Below are 7,722 nucleotides of genomic sequence, written 5' to 3'. Positions count from 1 at the left end.
CGTGTGTGCGGACCCAGCCGAACTGCGTGCGGATCTGCGCGGGGGCGGGAGCGGGGCTCGCTCCAAGTGCTGCGCCCGCCCAGCGCGGATGTGGAGGCTGCTCTGACCAAACTGCTGCCTCAATCTGAGGCGGTCTGGCTAATGTAGGCGCTGAGGCCTCCACCCCCACCCCTGCTGACACCCCCGGGAGATGTTTACAGTAATGAATTCGCGGGATCGCCTCCGCGGCTCCCGCGCTCCTCCTCTCCTTGGGTCCCTCGCGCTCTGGCGCGCTCTCCCCTCCTAGAGCCCTCTTTCTCTCCCTCCCTTTCTCTTCCTCCCTCGCGGAGTCCCTCCCACTTTTCTGGTTTAAAGAATGCTGGGGAGGAGCGGCTGCTACCCAAAGCTTTCCAAGAGGCAAAGTCTGACTCGAATTTTAACCCTCTCCTTCCTGGAGAGAGTTCCAGAGCATTGGGGCTAACCCCGCGGATACCACCTTGACCCTGCACGCTGCCTCTGGATTTTCTACGATGCACATGCCCTCCCTACCCACAGTTTTTAGAAATACTTCCAACGTCCGAACCCTGAAAAGCGATTTCCCCCAAGTCGCCTAATGCTGTACTTCCAGGAGAGAGGATCTATTACTTTGATTCCGAGAAAGGATCGAAACCTGAGATTTGAGGGTAAAAATATAGCAAGCCTCTGAACCAAAATGGCGTTATTTCAAAGGCAGGCAACCTTGATGATTTGCCCCACCCCCATCTCCACCCCATTACAGGTTCCTTCATTCCGGACCTTTTTAAACTTTAATTGGGGAATAAACTAGAGTTTGATATGACCATTTTAAACACCTCTACTTTCTCGTATTACCCTGGCTGCAGCTGGTGGGGTGGGGGTGGGTCAATTTCCCCACAGATTTCAGTGGACAGCCAAAATTCAGCCTTGAAGACTGTGGAGACAGACTGGACAGCAAAAGAAACCTAATTTGTATATAAACAGCATTTCCAATTCTCAATCTCTTTGCAAAGAGTAAGTAAAGAATAATCTGAGAAAACCGAGGGGTATGTCTTTTTCTTTGCGAGGTGCGGAACGGGGGACGGGATCTGGTTTGCTCTTCGTTTGATTGCTGCTCTTCCTGCCTCCAGTAAGTTGCTGTCATGTTTTAACAAGTCCGGAGAGAGGCTGAATCTGAACAGAAGAGGGAGAACGAGCCCGCGCCAAGCGCTGGGCTGCGCCTAGACGCGCTGTCAGTGAGGCCAAGGGAGATGCAATCCGCAAGTTTAACCCCGGACCAACACTCTAGGGATCCTCTTAGCTCCGTGGGCTATGGAGTAAGACGGGGGCGGTGCCTGTAACCGGCTGGAGATGATTTCCGGACGCGCCCAGGCGAGACCGCACTCCCTGTCTTCAGTTCAAAGCCTGAGTCACTTGGCACCCCTTCTCCGATTGTTTTTATTTCCTTCGCATCCCTGTTGTGTCTACTGCCTTTATGTGTTTGAAAGCGTAAGTAAGGTTAAGACGACTTGGAGAAACGCCAGATTTGTTTCCTAAGCCACGCATGGACCCACCCAGGCACACGTTGACACACGCGCTCACACGTGCACACACACTCATACACACTACTCGAATGCTTGAGCGCCTGTCGCTGTTCTGTTGTATCATGCAAAGGTGACTAGAAAACGCTTGAACTTAGATATGCATAGCCCGTCCTCTACCCAAACTCCCAGAGTGTAACTAATAATTATCCAGGGAAGGAAGGGAAGAGGATGGTGGAGCTAATCACAGAGAAACAGTAAGTGCCATCTTGCTGGGAGGTTCCTGGAGCAAAGCGCCAGAGACCACAGCAGTGGTGGCTTCAGTCTCCACCGGCAACTGTTTCACATGCTCCAGGAGTTTTCCAGGAGTCAAGTGTGGATTCAACCCGCTCCAGTCACCCTGTTCCCCAGAGGGCTCCCTTATCCTCTTTAGTGCCTGGGTCTCAACTCGGCACCTTGATCTTGGGCCTAATTATCAAAGAAAGAGAAGTGACCATGCCGACTCTGAAAGAGCTGGGAAGAGCACTGGACTGGTCAGCGCGGCGGAAGGATCTTTCCAGGAGGTTGGGGCTCTAGCAGCGACCCGGTGGCAGCTTGCTAGGCCTTGCTTCAGCCACTCTATCGGTCTTCTTGTCCCTGCATTCAGCGCCTGGGGGCGTTACCCGCCCCATCTCTGCGTCCAACGCCAGCGGCGCCAGAACGCGATCACAGTTCAGCTATTCTTGTGCCTCGCGTCTTCGCCACCCTTTCCTTCGCTTCAGGAAGGCGCAGTGGCCCCAGCTGAGTGACCGCCAGCCCCAGAGAACCAAAAGGGCTCGGGATAGACACGGTTTGGGGAAAAGCATCCCCTCTCCCCAAATGAAAAGAAAACCAATTAGTACCCGCTGCGTCTTAGCGGCTAAACGATCTTGGATTGAGGGAATGGAGCGGGCTGGTGGCTTTAGATATAACCACTTGATAATAACGCTGGTAGCATTAAAAGTAGATGGAAAAGGAGGTTGTTAATCGTGGAAGTTAAGAGATTCTTTCTGACGAAATGGGAGGCTGTACTCCAGCAGGCTTAAGCGTCTGGAAATCCTCATTTAAGACCTATACATCCAGCAGGCAATCATTTTTGCTTTTTGACCCTGAGCCATTACAAAACTCCTTAAAGAAGGTGGATTGGACCTGCAGATAGACGTCCCTAAAGTCGGGAGCCTAATTTCTCTCCTGGTAAAGGAAAAAGTCTAGAATATCCCATCAGGGTGACTCCCTCCCCAGTTAAAAAATAAATATATCTTCCCCCAAAGAGCGTGATGCCCGCTTCGCGGCTGCTAGGGCGGCTATTAAAAACTTCACCTGGCACCGCAGTCTCTTTACCTGGCGGCCGAGTCTCCTCCCAGTGGGCTCATCCGAATCCGACAGGGTCGGGGAGGTGGAAAGGGAAGAAGCTGGCGCGGCAGCAGCGGGGCTCCCGGGGCATGGTATTGTTTTAGGGGTCGCCGCCGAGGTCCCTTCTGCCCATTGTTGAGAACTGCCACCCTGGTCCTGGGGCTCGGTGGACACTGTCGCGGGCGAGGAGGTGCCACCTCCCCGCCGCTAAACTCCCGGGTGGAAGGACCAGAAGCGCACCCCCAGCGGGGGAAGCTCAGCGCCTCCGCGCGAAGGTTGCGAGCACGGTTGTTATCTCCGAGCGCTAGTTCCTCCGCGATGACAATGGATGATGCCAAACTCACAAGTGAAGGCGACAGGTTTTGAACGTACAACTAACTACAAGATACCCAGCCTGAGACAGTATGCTTCTTTTCCCCTCCCCCAGCTCTGCCTCCTACCAGGGAGGGGACTAACTTAACCCTGTGTGCGCCCTGCACTCCCGGGAGAAGCTGGAATGGACTAGGAAACCGCAGGCGGCGGCTCCCAGGGCGAGAGCTTTGTTCACGTGCGTTTCCAGTGGGTGTGTTGCTGTCTAGGGGCACTCGCGTGGCAAGACGCCAGTGACGGGCTTCCAGCGCCAGACTCAGGGATGAGAAGGAGCCCTAGCATTTCATCTGGACCAGACCCAGCCCTCGGAATCTATTTTTTGCCTCCAGTTACCGGATTTATGGAAGTTGCCAGCAAAGTTGGGTTTTGTTCCTCTACTTCTGTTCCCCGCCCCTCGTATTATTTCCTTCACTAGCTGAGCTTTGAAGATTTGGAACTCGTCGCTGATTCTAACTCTAGCTCCTAACTGTATTGCGTGTGCGAGACACTCAGACCAAATTTAAATGAACCCTCAAGGAATGCTGCCTCCCACCCATCTAGAGCCGGAGTAAGACAAATACAAATACTCAATAATGAAGACATACTCAAATAACGAGGATTAAGACACCAGAAGATTGTGAGGACGAGATGAAGGAGTTTGATTTGTTAATGGGGATATGGGAATGAAGGGAGGAAGGAGATTAGAGAGAAAGAGAAAGGGGGAGAAAGGAAGAAATAGACAGAGACAGAAGTTAGCCTTAGAAAGAAACAAATAGGGGAAATAAAAACAAGAATGACGATGCAAAAAAAAAAAAAAAATATCAAGGTACCAGCACTGAAAGAGCAGGTCAGTGTTAAGCGCCAAGATTTTGAGCGCAATATTTTCCCAGCTGCTTTGGAAGAGGTGAAACAGAGAATATACCTCTGCCTTGCATTCAATAAACAGCTTTGACTAAGTGTTCTCAGCTCAAGAAATTCAGCGGAGTTGGAGGCCAGTCTTCTCTTGAAGACAGAATGCGAACAGACAAGAAAAAAATGTTGGGCACAGCGCTGCTCCGGTCACCGTCACACCCAAATGAGCCAGGACCTCAGGGAGCGCAACCTCAGATCCGCATTTGGACATCACCTCCTTTTGAGTTTCCGTTCTGGACTAAGGAAGATGCCTTTTAAAAAGTCTTCAGAGAGTAATCGTGGATCATGCTGAAACTGAGTTATTTCAAAAGTGAAAGAGTGCTTTTCCACTGGATAGATGTTCCAATTTCTCTCTGCAACATACCCAAGCCAGGGGGAATAGTAATAACCACTTCAAATGCCTCTCTGAGCTCTGCCAGCCCGGTGAGGCAGTGCGAGCCGCTTCCAGCCCTTACAGTGGAGAATTCCGTTGTAAATCCTTCCAGTTAGCCAAGGTGGCAGCAAAGCATAGGGATAGCTCCTTGGGCTCCAGAATCAACTAGAAAGTCCGCGTTTTAGGACATACACACATCTGCCTGCTTTTAAACATCCATTTTCCTATGTAAGTGTATATAAGAGCCTGCATGATGTCCTTCTTTGAAATGTTGATCTGTGAGGGCCGTATAATGATTTCCCCTTTAAAAACACATTTTTGTTTGAAAGCAAGATGGAACTATTTACAGCTTTTACTTTCTCACTTTTGCTGCTGAAAAATGAATGAACTGGAGAAGGGGGGCAGGGGATGGTTGTAGAAGTACAGATATTGTATTTGCAATTACTGCTGTTTCTAAATCATAAGCAAACAATGTTATGACTGTGTTCTCCCTACAAGAGGCTATTGGTGCAGACGTGATAATCAGGACAAAGAAAAATAAGTAGTAAAAAAGATCACATCAAATTTCTGAAGAGAACCATTGTAAAAAATTGTTATTCATCTGACCTGAGTCAGTTTTAACAATACATGGCAATGTGACCAGAAGAAGCGAAATAATAGGGAATGTGATTCAGGGGATCCAAAGTGTAATAATTTTGCCAACTCAAAAACTGTGATAATTATGTTATTTTATTGATAAAATATCACTGATACATAAAGATAGGGAGACAGAAGAGAAACAAATGACAATCTGGGAGATTAAAAAAAAAAAAACAGAAGGATATCTCATTACTTATCCTGAAGAATTCAGTCCTTAATAGAGATTTCGTTTCAGTAGAAATCTTATTGCCATCTCAAAGTCTTTACCTTCCCCCAAGTGTTTCTTGTGTGATTCCCTATATATACACACACATCTTCAATGACCTGTCTTCTTAATACTTGACAAAAGTAAAAATAACACAGTATCTGTCTCCTAAAACCGTGGTTGAAACTCCAGGCAGTGACAGTTTTGATCTTGGGTGTGTCCAGTTCTGAGCCTCTGCTTCTTCATTTACAAAATGAACATTGACTATCCCTGTCCTATCAACCTCATAACATTGTCTCAGAGTGAGCCAGCACAGGTGAAAATGCTTTAGAAATGTCATGTGCTGCAGGGCATAGTGGCACACGCCTGTAGTCCCAAGTGGCTCTGAAGGCTGAGGCAGGAGGATCCCGAGTTCAAGGCCAGGCTCAGCAATTTGGCAAGATCCTAAGCAATTCAGCAAGACCCTGTCTCTAAATAAAATATAAAAAGGGCTGAGGATATGGCTCCATGGTTGAGTTCCCTCAGGTTCAATCCCTGGTACCAAAAAAGAAAAAAAAAATGTCATGAGCTATTGTTAACATTATTATTGTATCACTTATTCCCTCTCTTCAAAACATAGGAAAATTACATCAATCTAAGAAACCAACATTAGTGCATTGCTACTAAGCTCTATTTTTCACCATTTTTCCTTTGATATCCTTTTCCTGTTCAGAATCCCATTAAGGACTCCATATTCCCTTTAGTCATCACATCTCCTGTGCTCTGAGATAGTTCCTACATCTTCACATGTCTTTTATGACCCCGAGAATTTTGAGAAGTTATGCTCAGGTACTTTCACAGAACATCTCTCAGCTTGGGTTTGTCGTTCTCTCATGAATAGTGTCTAGTCATGGGCCTTGGTGGGAGAACAGTAGGGGCAGGGTCCTACTCATCACACGCAGTCTTGTGTCACAGGTGATATCAACACTCTTGAAGGCATTCTGCACCAGGTTTTTGTGCTGTGAGACCATCTACCCTGGCCACACAATTCTTCAGATTCTCTGGAAATGAATCACTAAATTCAGTCCACTCTCATGAATTTAGGATTTCTAACTAGCAAAATCAGCACCTACATGACTTGTAAACATTCCAGATATGAAATTCTCTGCAAAAATCTCTCAGAAAAAAAAATTCCTATGTAGAATTTAGTAAATTCTAAGGAAATCACTGAACTGTCTCCTCTGGTTACTTATGTTGAAACCATTTTCAACTGATCTGTTTTACAATTTTCAAACCCAGTCATTGTCCAAATCCTGTTGATGCTTTTAGAAATAGCTGCTTTTTTCCCTAACCCATTGCCATAGCTTTGGTTGGTTCAAAATTTCAACTTTCATGTGCACAAGCGACATCCATCCCCTCCCATCCCTCTCTACCTTTCATATTTTCCACCAATATACTGCTGATTCTGTTTTCTCTTAAAGTGGTATTTGCTCTCCACATGTTCATCTCTTAGCTAGATCTTAGTGTCTTCTTAAATAATTGAGTTTATTTCACTTTTTGTATTTTTCTAGTGTCCAGTACAACACTTTTCATCTGGTAGAAGCTTAAAGTATGATCATTGATTTCACAAACAAGCTTCTCTGGCAGGTAGAGAGGAATGTATTCTTTCTTCTAAGATGAGGACCATTGAAAGGAAATCCTTGGCTAATACAGTTTAGAGAATTAGCTTTTCTTCTCTTTTTTATGTGGTACTGAGGATCAAACCCAATACCTCACACATGCTAGGCAAGTACTCTATCACTGAGCTACTGCCCTAACCCAACTTTTCCTCTCTTTAAAGAGTAGAAAGTACTCCTAATCTATGCCATCCTTTTGTGAGCGTGACCTGAATCATCTGAATCCGGGACTTTGGAATTCATACCATTCTGATTTGGAAATGCCAGGCTAGAGTTTATGGTTCATCCGTTCACCCAACCACATTTGCAGAAAATCCAAAACAAGTAGCAGAAATTTGATGAATGGATTCAGTCGCTACCCTGTCAAAACTCTCAGTTTAATGAAGACACAAATAATTGTGTGCTCGCTATGGAAATACAATAATTTTGTTATGTTCAAAAGGACTATAGTGACATGAAACAGGTTCTCTCTAGAAAAAGGCCTCATTCAAGTGATGATGAGGTTCTTTTGACAATGTACTGATTTTACAGGGGACTGGGAGGTATTATTTTTATATCTGGTCTTCTGCATACGCAGCCCCAGCTATTGGGGTCTCCTGTCTCACGAAAAATTCTTTAGGCCAAGAATTGGAAAATCAATATGTAAGCAATTGCTTCATTTCCCCAAGCCTCAGTTTCTTTCCCTTTCTGTGCAGGTTACAAGAT

General features: G+C 46.5%; 1 protein-coding gene across 2 annotated transcripts in view; it reads right to left on the bottom strand.

The window, feature by feature from the left end:
- Positions 1 to 3,404, bottom strand: part of Flrt2 (fibronectin leucine rich transmembrane protein 2) — an 89,100-nt gene extending 85,696 nt beyond the window's left edge. Inside the window, exon 1 of one of the 2 annotated variants that reach the window (XM_048799133.1) lies at positions 2,853 to 3,404. The gene's annotated coding sequence lies outside the window, so the exon portion shown is untranslated. The remainder of the gene's footprint in view (positions 1 to 2,852) is intronic. The other variant, XM_015494566.2, reaches the window with a different exon arrangement.
- Between the last annotated feature and the right edge of the window lie 4,318 nt (positions 3,405 to 7,722).

Source organism: Marmota marmota, unplaced genomic scaffold (assembly GCF_001458135.2).
Source record: "Marmota marmota marmota unplaced genomic scaffold, marMar, whole genome shotgun sequence".
Taxonomy (NCBI): Eukaryota; Metazoa; Chordata; class Mammalia; order Rodentia; family Sciuridae; genus Marmota; species Marmota marmota.
The sequence above is the reverse complement of the archived record's forward strand: the minus strand, read 5'-3'. Positions and strand labels throughout refer to the sequence as shown.